At 46.5% G+C, this 18,780-nt stretch overlaps 1 long non-coding RNA gene across 3 annotated transcripts in view; it reads left to right on the top strand.

Annotated features, from left to right (window-relative positions):
- The first annotated feature begins 7,103 nt into the window (after positions 1-7,103).
- Positions 7,104-18,780, top strand: part of LOC116573630 — a 51,329-nt gene continuing 39,652 nt past the window's right edge. Inside the window, exons 1-2 of one of the 3 annotated variants that reach the window (XR_004278898.1) lie at positions 7,104-8,555; positions 8,887-9,096. This is a non-coding gene — a long non-coding RNA (uncharacterized LOC116573630). The other 2 variants (XR_004278899.1, XR_004278897.1) reach the window with 2 other exon arrangements.

The raw sequence follows: 18,780 nt of genomic DNA, 5'->3' as shown, positions 1-18,780 counted from the left end.
GACAGAATGACAATGACGAAGAAAGGATCAGATATGGTCAAACGAGTGCTGAGGAGCAGCAGGGGGTTGTGCTGTGAGCTCTCCCCACCCCTTACCCAAACCTAAGCCAGCGGGATTTCCAGAGCAGCCCTTGAGTGTTGACAATGTGTTGATGTAGTTGGGAGATCCAGGGGGGCTGGCCTCTGACTCTAGGGGTCTAAGTGCTGCAGGAAATCGGAAGGCCAGAAAGGACCGAGTGTATCAGAGGTGCTGGTGGGAGCCCCCTGCTCTGTTCCCACAGCTGTGGGAGCAGAACAGCCGCAGGGCCATCTGGGGTCTTGTGCTAAAGGACCAGCCTGGAGGGGCCGGGAGACCTGGGCTAGGGAGGCTGGAGGTGTAACCTAGAGGAAGTCAGGATGGCCCCAAAATAAGGATCTAACCATCCTGTTAGGGAGCTGCAGGAGAGAGGGCACGGCAGTTCCATTTCTGAAAGGGCCCGGCCTGAGCCTCAGCCTGGACTCTGCTGGGCGGGAAGAAACGGGGGCTTAGGAGTTCCCGTTGGAATAGGAGCTCCCGTTGGAACAGGAGCTGTCTGCAGCCGCCGCTTCTCTTCTCTCCTTCGTCTCCTACCGCCCTCCCCCTCCCATCCTCCACGGGCCGGTGAGTGAGGAGAGAGTAAAGCGTGAGCCGAGCATAAGGATTAGAAGAACTGCTTCCCCCTCCCCAGGGCGCCGGGGTGGCTCCGTTGGTTAAGGGATCGGCTCCTGCTTTTGGCCCGGGTCATGATCTCAGGGTCTTGGGCTGGAGCCCCACAGTGGACTCCTGGCTCAGTGGAGAGTCTGTGTTTCAGTATTCAATCTCTCTCTCTCTCTGCCCCACCCCCTACCCTCTGCCCCCTTCCCCTGCTTGCTCACTCTCTGGCTCTAAAATAAATAAATAAATCTTTAAAAAAGCAGAAGGAGGAGGGGGAGGGGGAGGAAGAGGAAGGAGAAGAAGAAGAACTGTGCCCCCTCCCCGTCAGGGTTCCCACCCGGAATAATGCCATGCTGGGGAAGGAGGAAGGACATTCTGTTTCCAAACTGAGTCCGTCTGGGCCTTCAAGGGACTGTGGGAATGTGGAAAGCCCTGAGCAGCTGCTGGAGTTCCCACCTGGCTGCAGGTGAGAATGAAATTTTTAAAAGACATGAGAGAGCAAGAGTGAAAGTTGTGTTTGATCACGATCCAAATGTCACGCGAGTTTATGTCGGTTTCAAATAGATGAATTTCAGAATAATCATCCTAACTCCGCTCCCCCCTGCTCTGTGTAAGCTGCTGCGGGGGAACACGGTCAGCTTGCCTGGCGGGCGGCAAAGACCTTGGCGATGGCACAGGTTTTAGAATGGCCCCTCCCCCCTTCAGACGATTGGGCCTTACCAGTCTTCATTTAGATGAACAGTGCAAGCTTCTGTAATTAACATATTGTCGTCAACTGGAATGTGCTGGGGCTGCGAATCGCAATGTAGTAATTTATTGTGATTGGTCTTCACTGAATGGGATAGAAAAAAAGTAAATTAGCCATAAATTTAGAGAGATGCCACATGGTAAAACTTGATGGAAACTGCAACACTAGCAGAGAAAAGGCCAGCTCCCAAGAACACACAAGAGGAAAATGGTATTTCCTGTGAAATGCCACCAGATCCTCGCAGTATAGCAAAAGCTGGGGTGTAAGGACCGGTGCTTCTGGTTTTTCTAAGAAATGACGTGGTGGAGGCTCGGGGACCCTCCGGGATGACGAGTGCACCACCCGTCACAGGCACTGGGCGAGGAGCTCATGGAAACCCCTCAGAGCTCTCTGTGGGGCGTGCACGTGACTTGCCAGGAGGCTTGGAGGCTAAAGGCAGTGGGAGGTTTGCTGCTTTGCCTTCAAGCCTTAGCCGGTGCAATTATGGTGTCTTCGTCAGCCGGGGCTGCTAGAACAAAATACCACAGACTGGGTGGCTTAAGCAGCACACACTTCTTTCTCTCAGTTCTGGAGGCTGGAAAGTGCAAGATCAAGGTGCCAGCAGATTGGATTCTTGGCGTGGGCCTTCTTCCCAGCTTGCAGATGGCCACCTTCTCGCTGTGTCCTCACATGACAGAGAAAGGAGGCTCTGGAGCCTAGCCCTCTTCTTATAAGGACACTGATCCATCACGAGGACTCTATCCTCACAAACTCATCTAAACATGAATTTCCTTCGAGAACCCCACCTCCAAATACCATCGTGGTGGGGCTAGAGCTTCCGCATCAGAATCTGGGGTGGTGGGCGGAACACTATTCAGTCCACAGCACATGGTAACCGTCCCGGGACACAGAGAATAGACCCTCTGTCAGATGTCCTCTCGCCTTCACCTTGGCCAACACCCAGCTGAGAATGTAGATGGCAGACAGAGCTGTTTCCTTTCGCACTCTCCAGGCTTTCAGGAGCCAAAGTGGGGGGAAGGAACGAGTCTGAGCAGCGGGGAAGGAACGTGACCAGCGAGGACCTTCAAGTGTTATTTGTTGGGATGAGTGTGTCTGTATGGGTGTCTTGTTCCAAAAAAGATTTAAGGTGTTTGCAAAGATAAAAAGCACTGGAAGGCGGTAAGAGAGATGAGGTAAAAGGACAAGGATAGAGACAAAATAGAGGGCCGAGCCTTAAAATAGAAGGCAAATTAAATCTATTTTGCTTAACTAGGGAAAAGTGCCATGTTTTCTGGGAAGCCAGTGGCATTCTGTTCCATCTCTCTTTTAAATTAAGAGAGAAGCAGTGTTAGTCTCAATTTAGGGGCCTGCATTTTGATGAGTTTGCTGTGTTTTGGTTTTTGTTTGGTTCACTGACCTTAAATCTCCATTTCAATAAGAAAAGCAGGCCCCATCACAGCCAGTGAGTTTTCTTGTAGCCTCCTTCCTCTGGGGATCTTTTGGTGGGGGAACTTGGCAACTCCTGAGGGTAGCAGAGGAAGTCAGAGGTTAAGAAAGAATCAGCCTGTACAATGCAGGAACTCCAAAAAAGAAAATTCTGGAAAGAATGTTCATTTTACCTCTTGCATTTAGATGGCTCGGGATTTAATGATTTTCTTCTAAAAGGGAGTAAGACTAGGTAGGCATCTTCCAGTAAAGCTAAAAGCTTCCTAAATAAAACAGGATTATCAGGATAATTGACTTAACTTTTTCCTTTGGCTGTGTAGGCACAGGGAAACAAAAAAGGGCTTATTCAATTCTGTGATATTTTTATTTGTTGGAACAAAGGCCGTCTTTTCTTTGAACCCCAAGCCTTGTTTGCCAAGGTTATCTTTATTCAAATGCTCTGTATTAATAAGCAACACCTCTGTAGGCTTATACAGAATAGACATTTTCAGCTGCTGGCATTAAAAAACAAAACAAATAAGAAACAGGGAAGTCACACGAGTATTATATTAATATTGTCTAATGGTTCCCCATTATCTACAGGATCCAGGCCAGTTTCTTAGCCAAGGATGAAAGGCTTAGCTACACTGACTCTTCCAACTTGGTAGCTCATTTTTTTTTTTCTTTTAAGATTTTATTTATTTACCTGATTGAGAGAGGGAGAGGCAGACTCCCTCTGATGTGGGGCAAGGAGCCTGATGTGGGGCTCGATTCCAGGACCCTGAGATCATGACCTGAGCCACAGGCTTAATCCACTGAGCCACCCAGGTGCCCCTGGTTCCTCACTTTTCCTCCAGAAACTTCCCTAAAGGGATCCTCAGCTCCATATAAAAGTCTGGGGCTTGGGGGGAGGGGCCGGGGTCGGCACCTGAGTGGCTCAGTGGGTTGAAGCCTCTGCCTTCAGCTCAGGTCATGATCCCAGGGTCTTGGGATCCAGCCCCGCATTGGGCTCTCTGCTCAGCAGGGAACCTGCTTCCTCCTCTCTGTGGCCTGCCTCTCTGCCTACTCGTGATCTGTCTGTCAAATAAATAAATAAATCTTAAAAAAAAAAAAAAAAAAGTCTTGGGTGTCTCAGATCCAAGCCCTGCCACTTAGCTCCTCCCTCTCCGGCTTCTTCACTAGCAGCCCTCAACCAAGGGTTTATGGCCGTTGGTAATAAGTCTTTGGCCAGCTCCCTGGCCTGTCTGCCTCTGAGCGCCCAGGTATCAGCTGGGATTACTTGGAAGATTTAAGGTCAGTGGAATCACTTGGGATGGTTGCTGTTATGTGCCGAACTGCGTGCCCTTAATTTTCACATGTTGAGTTTTAATGCCTGATTCCCAGGACTTCTGAATATGACTGTATTTGGAGATAGGCCTTTAAGGAGGTGAGCTAAGTTAAAATGAGGCTGTTAAGGTGGGCCCCAAACCGGTCTGACTGGTGACCTTATAAGAAGAGGAAATTTAAACAAATAAAGAGACACCAGGGATGGGAACACACAGAGGAAAGGCCATATGAGGACATGGCGAGATTGCAGCCATGGGTGCGCCAAGGAGAGAGGGCTCAGCAGAAACCAAACCTGTAGGCACCTTGACCTTGGAGTTCCAGCCCCTGGAACTCTGAGAGATGCCTTTCTGGTGCTTTGTGATGGCGGCCCAAGCGCACCAATACAGGTGCCCTCCGTAAAAACTTTCCTTTGAGCTCAGTTCATTGCAGTCATTTTTCCTCTCCACTCATAATTATTTTTGGTAACCATTCATTTGAAAATTACAGCTGAAGCTTAAAAATTATTTGATTTGACTCTTTGTGATGTATTTTATCACCTCTGGTTCTTCAGTCATTAACCAAATCTTTACTGAGCCCTACTATGCCCTTTTCTAAAGCAACGAGAGCCCCAGATTTTCCAGTTCAGCTTCAAATCTGCCACAAAATCAGATACAGCCTGGAGCCCTGCAGGGCTGAGAAAAGTGTGACGGGTTTCTCTGTAAAAGTCACCATTGTTCTGATTTATTAAAGTAATTGGAATTGTTAAAGAATTTGGAAAATTTAGAGAAAAGGATGACTGTGAAGATAAAAATCACTCACAAGATGTCACTCCATGGGGAGAATCGTTCTTATCATTTTGAAGAATTTCCTTATAACCTGACTTTGACACTATGTGTTAGGAATGCTTTCCTAGGTTCTGAAATAGCTCTTTAAAACCATTTTGACACTGTAATATTATTCCATTGTACAGACCTATTTAATCTATTTATTTTACAATTCACCTGGCATCTGACTTTTTCCTATGATGATGTTGAGTTAAGTAGCCTGGTTCATTCATTCTCCATATAAATCTATCAAATTTCCAATAGCTTCCTGTGATAGATCCCAAGAAGTGGACAGCAGGATCATGGGACGTGCACTTTGCAGTTCTTGGTAGACACGCCCAGACTGCTAGCCAGGGGTGATTGCACACGCCGGACATGGTTTTTACTGTCAAATAATCAGGGACATGCTACGGGTACTTCTCCTGCTTAGATTTGATCACCCCAGACTTAGGACAAGAATATTTATTTATTTATTTATTTATTTAAAAAGATTTTATTTATTTATTTGACAGAGAGAGATCACAAGTAGACAGAGAGGCAGGCAGAGAGAGAGGAGGAAGCAGGCTCCCTGCTGAGCAGAGAGCCCGATGCGGGACTCGATCTCAGGACCCTGAGATCATTACCTGAGCCGAAGGCAGCGGCTTAACCCACTGAGCCACCCAGGTGCCCCAATTTTTTTATTTTTTGAGACCAGAGAGGCTTGGGTTTTAATGACAAAACAGCGGTTTTGTTTACTGCACTTGATATGACACCAACCAATAAGCTTGTCACGATCAAGATGTAAGACTGGAAAACCGAGTTTTGGGTTTTTTTTTAAGTCTAGGATTTTAAATCGAGCACAAAAAGTAGAAGGACCTTTAGAAGCCATCTGCCAACTTCACAAACGGCCAAACTTCAGCCCAGGGAAGTGGATTCCTTCAGGTCATAGAACCACTTGTCAAAGGATGGTGTCGGCGTTCCTGTTTCCTGGATACAAGTCGTAGAAACGTCTCTTAGGGGATTCAGGTCAGGGCAGCAGGAAGCAAGAAGGCTAAAACGTAAATGTTTCCGGCCAAGAGTTCCCTAACTCAGCTGCTAATAAAAGGCTTTTCAAACACCTTCTCTTGATGAGTTAATTAGGAGGCCAGTGGGTTTACAAAGAGGATTCTGAAATAATATTTCTGAGTAAGAGATACAGTTAGAATTGAAGATTGCCCACTACAGAAACTCCGGTACTTGCCTGCAGAGAAAATGAGACCTTAATGCCTTTTGGAGCTTTTGACTGATGGATGGAAGCCCAGTGCTCACCTCCCTTCCCAGGGCTTGTGGAATGAATAACTAGTGAGAAGTAAAGCGTTATTCTCGCTTATCTTGTAACATGACAAAAATAGATCGAATATCCAAGGACAGTGGGCGAGGCAAAATGTTTGTCTTCCTTTTTTGAATGTGGAAACTCAGAATTCAAATAAACTAAGTTCTAGATCAGCACAATCTAATAGAACATAATATGAGCTGTAGACGTAATTATATCTTTTCTGGTGGGCACATTTGGAAAAGTAAAAAATGGTTGTTAATGTATTTATTTAACCCAGTATATCCCAAATATTATCATTTTAACATGTAATCAGTGGAAAAATTGTTATTGAGCTCTTTTACCTTTTGGGGTTATACTTTATCTTTGATATCTGGTGTGCTTCTGCACTTACAGCCTATCTCAGTTTGGACTAGCTGCATTCCAGGGTCAGTACCCACATGGGACAAGTGGTTTCCATATCAGATTGCAGAGCCCTGTGCAACAGAATTCAGTCTCCAGGGGACCCATGCCTGTGGAGCTCATTAGCAAAATGGAAGAGGTATCTTGGAATAGAAAAGACGATACAGTCATTTCTGTTTTAAAGGTCCTGTAGGAGGGGCGCCTGGGTGGCTCAGTGGGTTAAAGGTCCTGTAGGCAATGTGTCTAAGTTGTTACTAAGAAATGTGTATGGGTGGGGCGCCTGGGTGGCTCAGTGGGTTAAAGCCTCTGCCTTTGGCTCAGGTCATGATCCCAGGGTTCTGGGATCGAGCCCCATGTCGGGCTCCGTGCCTGGTTCTCTGCCTACTTGTGATCTCTGTCTGTCAAATAAATACACAAAATCTTAAAAAAAAAAGGAATGTGTATGGGCGATGGGGTGCTTGGCCGGCTCAGTTGGGGAAGCACGTGACTCTTGATCTCAGAGTCATGAACTCAAGCTTCAGGTTGTCCAGAGAACTCACTTAAAAATAAATAAATCAGTTTAAAAAAAAGTGCGTATGGGAGAGAGAGAAATTAATTGGCCTCAGCTGGGCAATTTTGCACACTTGACCAACAGCTTCAATTCACATCCCCAAGTCTCAAAAGAGCATCTCCTGCTGACCTTGTAGGCTCCCCAGCTCCATTCCTCACACCCAGAGGAGCCCCGAGGGCCTGGCTGTGGCGAGGAGCCACAGGAAAGGTCTAGAACAGGATGCCACGTTGGCAGAAGGTTTCTCTTATCAGGGACGCACAGAGAAAGAAAGTCTCCTTGTTCGGGGAGGGTTTCTTTTGTTTGCTTTTTCTTTTCTCTTTAGCTGAGGGGTGTTCCTGGGAAAGATGAATGCCTCTGGAAGCGGAAATTCTTGGCAATAAGAAAAAAAACCCGCCCGGGGGCGGACAGCCCACCGAGCAACTCCCAGCCGCCGGGGTTCAGCAAGGGTCTGGGTCCTGCGGCTCATGATCTTGCAGGAGGGCAGGTCTGTGGAGAGCCTGGGGCTCGGGGCCCATCCCCTGCCTCTCCCCTGGGCTGGGGCTGCCTTCCCAGCACCAGCGCCCTGAGCCACCTTGCCGATTGTAATAAGGGGGAGACCAGGCAGGCCAGGCAGATCTTGGCATCTCGGCTTCTGCAAGTGAGGAAACCTTGAAGCCCCTCCTAGGAATCTGGGGGAGGTGTGGGGATCCCGAGCCCAAGGCGGTTGGCGGGAGGGTCCAAACAGGCAGAGGGGGTGGCCAGGGGAGGCTTCACAGTGAAGGTGATATTTGAGCACAATCTACCCAGAAATGGGGTGTTAGGCAAGTTCTTTATCCTTCTGGATGCCTAGCAATAGTCATGGTAAGAACAGAGCTAACAAGCGGCACGCTTGACCTGCAGCCTTCCGAGTTCCTTACGCACATGGAACTCCTTGACTCTTGAGGCAGGTGCTATTATTGCCTCATTTTACCAGGTGGAAAGAAGAGGCAGAGAAAAAAGTAGGTTTGCCTGAGTAGGTTAGCTGAGATCACACAGTTAATGACTCAGCAGGCAGGTCTGGCTCCAGAGCCTGCCCCTTTCTTTGCCAGCCCTAAAAGGGGTGGTCTCGAACAGGGATCTCGGGTCCGGCCCGATGTCAACAAGCAAAATTGAGAAGAAGTGATTGCCTGTGCATGGCTCGTGCTTTATCCGGGTGGGCTCCTCCCGGTGCTTCCATTTCTCTGTCTCCAAAGCCGAGTAACTAACCACTGTTCCCATGTCGACCGTTTCTGAAACATCATGCTAGACTTCAGGGGACGTCCCAGTATGACACTGGCTGGGGAGCCAGTCCTAAGAAACAGATCCTCGCTTTGGGCGGAAAGAAGCAAGTGCATTAGAAAGGTAGGCAGGAGGAGGTACCACCCGAAGTCTGCACCGCCCACGCCCAGGGTGGGCAGTCCCCTTGGGGCCGGTGGGGGCCTCTGGCAAGACGTGCTCAGAGTGGGTCTTGACTGCCAGGAGGATGTGGGTAGGAAGTGAGTAGAACAGGGCCGGGGTTGGGGGGTGGGGGCGGCGGTGGCGCGCCCAGGCAGGAGCGGCACAAGTTCAGGCTGGGACAATGCGAAGAGCGAGTTTATCAGAAACAACCCTATTCCGAGGCTTGTTTCCTAGAAGTGTTACAATTAATAAGCACAAAACCGTTCCCAAATCCTGATTATCTGTTCTGATTTAGGGGGCTAAGAAGCCGGGCAACTGACAACATCAGCAAATCCCAAAGTAATTTCCAGCTGGTTTGGAACGCAGCTGCTTTGACCTCCTAATTATGCTGCTTGCCCTGGACGCCCAATGCCATGGCCAGGTGGGAAGCCGGCATGGACCGACAGCGGGAAGATTCCCTTTCGTGGGAGAGAGGAAGAAGAGCCAGAGGACTGAGCCCAGCCGGGTGAGTTCTGTGTATCTTGTTACTTACACTGAGGGTGTGTGACTTCCGGGGCAGTTTCTCTTTAGCTCAGCTTCCCCATTCTGTGAATGGGGGGTACAATGCGTCCTGCCTCCATGAGTTATTTAGGGACCGAGGGAGCTAGCTGATAGTGTCCACTATTAGCGCTGCTCCCAGGCCTGCTTGGAGCCAGCTGATGGGTTCTGTGAGCCCATCCCCTGGTTTCTGAGGCTTCGCTTCCAGAGGCTCCAACCTGAGACCTCCCTCGGTGGATGGCCCTTGGGCTGCAGTAGCTGCTTCTCCCCCCTCTTGCTGGTTTCTCCTGGGAGCACCTCCATGGTAAATCACTCTCACACGAATCTTCTTCTGAGCCTACTTCTGGTGAATCCAACCGAAGGCAGTTTACAAAAGCATTTTTGAAAATTTGCAAGTGAAACACATTCTTGTAAGGCATGACCATTTGAAATAACCTCAGAACTGACTGTACAAATCTTACATCTCTGAATTATTGGGGTCAGCACAGAACGAGAGGTCAAAGGGGACCTGACACTAGTTGTTCCATAATTTACTGAGTGCCTTCCGCCTCCGTGACTACCCTGCTTCTGACTTTGTGCTCGCCGCCCCATCACCAGATCGACCCGGAGCCTTCATCTTCTCGGGCCTCTGGGGGCCTCCACTGCTGCCCCATCAGCTAAGGCTGCACTGTTTTCCACCCAGGGGTCGTCACTTATTCCCACTACACTCCCTGCTCGACCTTTCTCAGGGCTCCAGGAAAAAGCCAAGACTTGAGCATAGGACAAGGGCGTGGGTTGGATTCAATTTGGAGAACCATATAAACAAGGTGCATGCTTTTGGAAATTGTCAAGGGGGCAAATCATGAACTCAGATTTTTTTTTTTTTTTTTTGGAACTCAGATTATTTGATCAACAAGACTTAAATAGAAACAGAGACTATTCATTATATCCCCCAATTTAGTTCCTTTTAACAAGGAACACATACACATATGCTTTCAAAATAGGTCCTCAAGATTCAAAGTCTTGTTTTGATCTCCTATGGCTGATGAGTCCACATATCAGGGACATCCTTGGGAGCCTGGGGACAAGGACGGAGGCATCGCCATGTTCAGAGTCTCTAAGTTTTCATCTTCTTCGTTTAAGGAGAACATTCCAGCTCCCTTTCAAAACCAGATCACTGTAAAGACCATAAATAATCAAACTTACCTTTGAGACCCAACGGCCTCATTTTCTAACGGCCAAATTCTTGGCACCCTGTCCTGTATGCCTTCATGCCAACAACCGGAGAGCTAACCCACGTGCTTGCCTATTTATATGAGTACGGTGCCGCTTTAAATCGAGCGGATCCAGCCTGGCCTTCTTGACGTCTGTCAGAAAACCTAGGCTTGATCTAGAGCAGGACCCAGCCAAAGACTGAAGGAGGGGGTGAGGCAGACTTAGTTGAGAACGGGCAGGAAGCCAGAGAGCTGTTTAGCCTGCAGCTTCCCCTTCATCCTTGTGGGGCATCGGCGGAAGGCATAGACGTGTGGGGTCAGAACCACCAGCTGCCTCACTCGAGCCTTCAGCAGCAGAGAGGTCTAGCGAAGATTGTCCTGTGTTCCAAAAGGAAGGCAGGACCCAGGGACGGGGAATCCAGAACCCAGCACTAGGGACATCTGGCATAGGGTTGTGCGGGAGAGTCAGGGCCTATGCTGAGAACAAATCATGGAATCTGGTAGGTGATGTGGGGAAGCTAACCCCTTAGGCGCAGAAGGACAGAGCACAGGCACTAAATTAGGAAATTGGCAGTTGGCTTGAGTCAAAGCTGAGAGCTGAGGGCACAAGCTCCTTAAATCCCTCTTGCGAGGCCAGGCAGGGATTGACCCTGAGGGAGCCACACAGGGACTGACCAGACTCGAATTCAAACCCAGGGTCTCTGGCTTTTGAGTCAATGGCTCCATTAAGTGAAGTTCCCAGGACCAAATACCCCCAAATCCTAGGTCTACCTGCTACCCCTCTCAGTCTGCCTCAAGGGCCCAGAAGACGTTCGTCACCTGGGTTATTTCTGGGCATGCAGATATAGGGGAAAATGGGGTGGATGTTTGTGGAACATGAACTTACTGAGCATGAGTCTGGTACAAAACACTCGGTGTGAGTGAACTAAGTAAACGGACCACTTCTAGAAAAGTCAAAAATCCTCTTTTTCCACTAGAACCATCAAACCCCACAAAGGTAAATTTCCAAATCTCTAGGTTCTGCTGGAATTCTGTCGTAGCAAATATTGACTGAAGTTGGTGGGCTGCTGGCAAGGTCTTGTCAATATTTCGGTTATCTGGAAACTCTGCCAGGCTGTAGTGGGAAGATACAATTGTGGGGAGTCAGGAGGCCTGGCTGGCTTCGGGCCCAGGCTCCGTTACCAACCAGCAGGTGTCCTGCAATGACCCCCTTCGACTCACTGCCCGCCTACTTTCCTACTTTGTAGCATGATGGCGTTGACCTAGAAGACCTCTCAGATCCTTTCTAGGTCTAAAAATGCATGGTTTTATGACCTAAATGGGGGCATGTGGCTAAAACCATCTGCTGTTAATCTGGACTTCAAATCAGTTTGATAAATGTGTTCAGGCTTGGGAGATGGCCTGGGTACACTTGCGAGATCCAGATTGGCCTTTTCCAAACCCCAACTCTGCATGAGACTCATGGCCTGGGGGAGCCGTTTGGAGCCTCCAGGCTGGGTAGACGGTGCAGACTTTGGTGCCACTGACAATAAACATTGGTCCCCATCTGGCTGAACCCTGCAGTAAAGACCATATGGATTATTTTCTTTCTCTTTTTCACCTGGATGGAGCTCAGTGCAAACACAGACTGGAAACTCCAAATGAGGGCACAAGCATTTTAATAGATAGTCTGTCAAAAACATTAAAATTCTTCCAAGGGGCGCACCAGACCTCTGGCCACGTTGACACAGGCTGTCGGAACAGACTCTGAGACCATGCTCTGGAGTCGCTAGGGAGAAGCAAGACAACTCCTGTGTGGAAACCGTCCTCCATCGGAGCTGGTCTCCAGCAGCATCTGGCCCCTATCTCAGATGTCTGCCGTTCTCCTTAAAAAAGGCGGGGGGGAGGGGGGTGGTAAAGTGAAAAATTTTTTTTCCTTCGAGGAGAGTGTCAAATGCTCTTACAAAGGGAGGCTGTCCTTTTGCATAAGCATTAGAAAAACCATCCACTATGGTGGAGAGAGTCCTCTGCTTCAAGAAAATGGTATTCACAAAAAGGTTACTTCACAAAATAGTGAAGCGTAATCTGGATCCGCGGGGAGAGGCTGGGCAGAGGCAAGTGCTGGGCCAGGCACCAGACCAGCTTGGGAGTGAGGACAGGTGACCAGCTCTCTCCAGCACTCCCTATGTGGGGCCATCCCTTTTCTGTGCCTGCCATGTGCACTTGCATTTATAACATGGGAGAAGCTTGTTTCCAGTCATCAAAAGAGTATACAGTGTACCGAATATCCCTGGACTAAAAGTGGGCTCTGTGAGACACTTGGACACCCCATGACACATACTTCTTTCTTATTCACAATGACAGTGAAGAGCAGCCCAGATAGTCCAAAACCACAGGGAGTCCAAGAATAATTTATAGCAGGCACACACATGATTGTCTTCTATTATTTCTAGAGTTCTTTTTTTTTTTTTTTTTTTTTTTAAAGATTTTATTTATTTATTTGACAGAGAGATCACAAGTCGGCAGAGAGTCAGGCAGAGAGAGAGAGAGAGAGAAGCAGGCTCCAGCTGAGCAAAGAGCCCGATGCGGGGCTCGATCCCAGGACACTGAGATCATGACCTGAGCCGAAGGCAGCGGCTTAATCCACTGAGCCACCCAGGCGCCCCTATTTCTAGAGTTCTGTTCTAAAATCCCGTATTTGTAGAATGAAAGTGCCTGTGTCCTTTAAAAAAATTGTGGTAAAACACATAAATGTACCCTCTTAATTTTAAACCATCCATTACAATATTGCGAACTGTAGGTACATTGTTGTACAATGGATCTCTAGAACTTTCTCACCTTGCAAACTGAAACTCTTACAACGGAACAACTCCCCTTTTTCCTCTCTCCCCAGTGGCTGGCAACCACCATTCTACTTTCTGTTTTTATGGGTTTAATTTCTTTAGATACCTTGTATAAATGGAAACACGCAATATTTGTCTTTTTGTGACTGGCTTATTTCACTTAGCAAAGTATCTTTGAGGTCCAACCTTATTGTGGCATCTGATCAGATTTCCTTCTTTTTTTTAAGGCTAAATAATATTCCATTGTACATCTAGGCCGCATTTTGTTTATCTGTTTATGGACATTTAGTTTCTTCCACCTCCTGGTTGGGAATAATGCTGCAGTGAACATGGGTGTGCCACTATCTCTTCAAGATCCTGTTTTAAATTCTTTTGGATAAATACCCAGAAGTGGGATTGCTGGATCGTATCGTTGTTTTATTTTTAATTTTCCATAGTTGTTTTCCATACTGTTTTTTTTTTCCATACTGTTTTCCATAGTTACTGCATGAACTTCTATTCCCACCAACAATGCACAAGGGTTCCCTTTTCCCCACATCCTCACCGACGCTTGTTATTTCTTTTTGATAATAGCCATGCTAGTAGGTGTGTGGTGGTATCTCACTGTGGTTTTGATTTGTATTTCCCTGATTAATAATGTTGAACACCTTTTCAAGTACCAGTTGGCCATCTGTATGTCCTCTTTGGGAAAATGTCTATTTAGTTTCTCTGTCCATATTTAAATCAGATTTTTTTTTTTTTTTGCTATTGAATTGTAGGAGTTCTTTATGTATTTTGGATATTAACCCTTTATCCAATAGATGATTTGCAAATATTTTCTCCCATTGCCTTTTCACTTTGTTGGGTTTCCTTTGCTGCATAGAAATCTTTTAGTCTGATACGGTCCCACTTGTTTATTTTTGCTTTTGTTGCCTTTGCTTCTGTTGTCAAATCTGAAAAAAATCATAAGACTGATGTCAAGGAGCTTATTGCCTCTGTTTTCTTCTAGGAATTTTAGGGTTTCAGGTCTATGGTCAAGTTTTTTAAAAATCTTTTTAAAAACTTTTTAAAAAACTTCGAGGGGTGCCTGGGTGGCTTAGTTGTTTAGCCTCTGCCTTTGGCTCAGGTCATGATCCCAGGACTCTGGTATTGAGCCCCATATCGGGCTTCCTGCTCAGTGGGAAATCTGCTTCTCCCTCTCCCCCTGCTTGTGTTTTCTCTCTCACTGTGTCTCTCTGTCATATAAATGAAAATGAAATCTTAAAAACAATAACAACAACCTATTTTGCATTACTTTTGTGTATGATGTAAGACAGTGGTCCAATTTCATTCTTTTGCATGTGCGTGCCTGGTTTTCCCAGCACTATTTATTGAAGAGACTACTCTTTCCCCATTTCCTTGACTCCTTTATTGTAAATTAATTGACCATATAATTGTGGGTTTATTTCTGGGCTCGCTATACTGTTCCATTGATTTATGTATCTATTGTTATGCCAATATCATACTGTTTTGATTACCATAGCTACACACTGTAGTTTGAAATCAGGAAGCATGATGCCTCCAGTGTTGTTCTTCTTTCTCAAGATTGCTTTGGTTATTTGGGGTCTTTGTAGTTTCATACAGATTTTTAGGATCATTTATTCTTTTTATGAAAAGTGCCATTGGAATTTTGATAGGGATTGTACTGAATATGTAGATTGCTGGGTTAAAGCTCAGGTCATGATCCCAGAGCCCTGGGATCGAGTCCCAAATCGGGCTGTCTGCTCCTCAGGGAGCCTGCTTCCCCCTCTCTTTCTGCCTGCCTCCCTGCTTACTTGTGATCTCTGTCCGTCAAATAAATAAATACAAATCTTTTAAAAAAAAATTTATTCTTCCAATCCATGGGAACAACATATTTTTCCATTTATTTGTGTCTTCATTAATTTCTTTCATCAGTATCTTACAGTTTTCACTGCATAGGTCTTTCATCCCCTTGGTTAAATTTATTTCTAGATATTTTTTGATGCAATTATAATTGAAATTATTTTCTTAATAAGAACTGTCTTTTTGACAGTTCATTATCAGAGTGTAGAAACTCAACTGATTTCTGTATATTGATTTTGTATCCTGAAACTTCACTGGATTTGTTGATTAGTTTTAACAGTTTTGGTGGCATCTTTAAGGTTTTCTATATATGGTACCATGTTATCTGCAATTAGAGACCATTTGACTTCTTCCTTTTTGATTTGGCTGACTTTTTAACTTTTTTCCCTTGATTGATAGCTCTGGCTGGAGTTTCCAATACTATGTTGAATAAAAGTCATGTAAGTAGGCATCTTTGTCTTGTTCCTGATCCTTGAGGAACAGCATCTAGTTTTTGGTCAATGAGTATGATGTTGGCTGTGGGCTCATCATATATGGCCTTCATTATGTTGAGGTACCTACTTTGTTGAAAGTTTTTATCATAATTTTTTAATGTGCAAAGTGGGTCCTTGTTGAGGAGGGATTCATAGCAAATCTCTAGGCATCATAAAGTTACACAAATTGTGGTTTCCCTTTTTTGGGTAAGGAAATAAGAGTGTGAGGACCCTCAAACATGGAGATAAAAGTCCTGGTGGAGAGGGGGCCACCAGGGAAAAAAGGGCAAGGAGAGATTCCCTGGTGATGGGAATGTCTATATCAGGGAAGTCTGGTGTTGAATTATTACCAATCCCTGTGCTGTTCTCCAGTTCCGTTAGATCCAAACCCTTGGTAAAACTATATTGCCATTTCCATGGTGCTGGGTTGGGAGGGGGGTGAGTGGAGAAGGAGGAGTGATGGGGGCTGGTATGGGGCAGAAATAGAAGAGCAGCAGCCCAGGGAGGTCAGGAGCCAGAATGGTAGTGGGAGACATGGTGAGAATGTGAGCCCCTGGAGTGCTGGGAAATCTAGAGATAGTCCTGAGTTTCACACCAAGGAGGAGGACGTTATTTAAGGGCACGGTGGCTCAGAAAGGATAAAGGGGACTACTGTTCCTGCCCTGAAATCTGGCAACAGTGCAGTTAGGGGGAGAAGGTGGATGCACATGCGCACACACGCACACACACACACAGGAAACATACCTGGTAACTAAGGCAGCAAATGCTAAATGTGCATTCATTGAGCAGAAAAGGTAAGAAGCACTATGAGAGTTTAGAATTCAGAGGGGTTATTTTGGCTGGAATCTGTGGTAGCGCTGGTATATGTTTTAACAACCAGCCCCTGGGGAAGAAAATAAAAGCTTTATTTTGTAGTGTTTGCCACTTCCATGGTGTAAATACCGTAATTCCACCCTGGTTAATTTCAAGTCACCAAGTTGACTTCATGAAATGTGGAGGTGGGAGGAGACACAGGAGACACACAGGAGCCCATCATTATGGAGGAGTTCTGCCACAAAGGTGCAGTAGATGCAAAGACACTCAAGCAGAGATTAGCATCAAGCATATGATAGTAATTCAGAAGTGATGAGCATTTACTACCTCCGTCTTTAATTTCTTTCATTGTAAGTTTACACAATGCAACTTTTATTAATGCCCATGTTCAAGAACTGGCTTGGAAAATTCCTGAAAAATTACCAGTTAACTCTCATGAGCTGATATGAGCCAGCTCTAGGACCCTACTGGCTCAAGACAGGCTTTTTGGAGAAGGTGGGACTTAAGCTGGGCTTTGGAGGGCAAAGAGGAGTTTGATAGGCCTGGCAGAAGGTATTGTAAGGAAGGCAAAAGATATGGCAAAATTGTGGCCAGTAAAGCAGGTGGCAGGAGTGACAATAATAGGGCTTCTCTTGGTTCTGTAATGTTTTAAGATTAAGAAACTGCCTTTTTAGCAAATTAAAAATGATGGAAAAACCCAGGAGGCACTGAACACAATACACATATAGCATACAAGGCACCAAATACTTGTGGTATACTAAGTATAGTTATACCAGGTACTGAATATTTATAAGGTCTTACAGTGGTCACATAGTGGTGTTTCCCATTCTGGTCCCCTGTGTTCCCTGCCGGATGAAATGCAGAGCAACTCAACAAGGTAATCGACAAGCTACTATTATGGCCGTGAGCACTTGCCCCTGCATTTCCCTCAAGGAGCAAATGCATGTTATGGGCCCAGGTATCTTCTGCCTGTGAGTCCCTTTTGCTCAAACATCAACTCTGGTCTTCTTAGTGAAACTATCAGTGGGGAAGGTTAATGGCGCCCAGAGAGATGGGTTACCCAAACACTGCATAATCTAAAGCTCTGATAGTATGGTCTTTGACTACTACCCTAACCCATCTCTTTCCCCTTGTTTCTCGATTTTAAAAATTGATTTAATAAACTGTATTAATGTCTTAGTGAGGGCTGCTATAGTGGAATACCAGAGACTGGGTGGGTTATAAACAAAGAAATGTATTTCTCCCAGTTCTGTAAGGCTGGGAAGTTCAAGATCAAGGGGATGCTAGTCTGGGTGTCTGGTCACATCCCAGTTCAGAGATGGCTGTCATCACACTGTGCCCTCCTCCAAGGTGGTAGGGGAGAGGAAGCTCTAGGGGGTCTCTTCTCTAAGGGTATTAATCTCATTCATGAAGGCTCCACTCTTAGGACACAATCACCTCCCCAAAGCCCCACCTGCTAATATCATCACACTGAGGATTAGGTTTCAACGTAAGGACTGGGGTGGGAGGATCATGAACATTCAGTCTACAGCAGTTAGTTCTCTAGGTCTATGGAAAAATTATCCCACAACTAGTGGCTCGGAATAACAAACCTTTATTCTCCTATTTTCTATGGGTCAGGAATCTGGGGGGCTCCTCTGGTCAGGGTCTCTCACAGGCTATAATTATGGCTTTGGCTGGGCAGCAGCCGTCTCAAGGTCAGCTGGCGATGGATCTGCTTTTAAGCTGCTTAGGTGGTATTGGCAGGATCCTTCCGATTCTTTGTGCTGCTGGTCAGAGCCCTCAGTTCCTTGCCCCGTGGGCCACTCTACAGGGCAGTTACATGGCAGCTGTTGTCCATCACGGTGAGGCGGTGAGAAAGCCAGAGAAGGGGAGTAAGACAGAAGTTGGAGGGACAGCCCATCACTTTTGCCAGGTTCATTAGACTGGAAGTCACTAGGTGTCCAGTCAGTACTCCAGGGGAAAGGATTATACCAGGATGTGGCTATTAGGACACAAGGGGCATGGGGGCCATCTCAGCAGCTGCCTGTCACATAAAGTTCTGTGACTTGCAGCTTAGACAGCCCGCTGGTGGACTGGGGGGCTGGTTTCTCATCAAAGTAATTCCATACCCCCGTCCCCCAGAGGTTCTTACCCTTGTCTCACAGCAACCTTGAGGTGTCGGTGGTGGTGGTCCCATTTTATAGCAAAGACATTGAGAGTTTAATGACTCCTCTGTGTCCACATAAGTAAGTAAAAGAGTCAGACCTTGAACTCAGGTCTTCTGAGTTCTAGGCTGCAGCCTTTGCCCTTTGCTCTATGGTACTAGGGTGAATAGTGTCCCCTTCCCCATCTCCCACCCCTACCAAATTCATATCCTCCCAGAACCTATGAATGTGACCTTATCTGGAGCTAGGGTCTTTGCAGATGTATTTAATTAAGGTGAGGTCATACTGAATTAGGGTAGGCCCTAAGTCCAATGACAGTGTGTTTATAAGCAGGCCATGTGAAGACCCAGAGACATGGGGGC

The sequence above is a fragment of the Mustela erminea genome, chromosome 14 (assembly GCF_009829155.1).
Source record: "Mustela erminea isolate mMusErm1 chromosome 14, mMusErm1.Pri, whole genome shotgun sequence".
In the NCBI taxonomy this organism is placed as follows: domain Eukaryota; kingdom Metazoa; phylum Chordata; class Mammalia; order Carnivora; family Mustelidae; genus Mustela; species Mustela erminea.
Note: the sequence above shows the minus strand (reverse complement) of the source record. Positions and strands in the feature narration are given on the sequence as shown.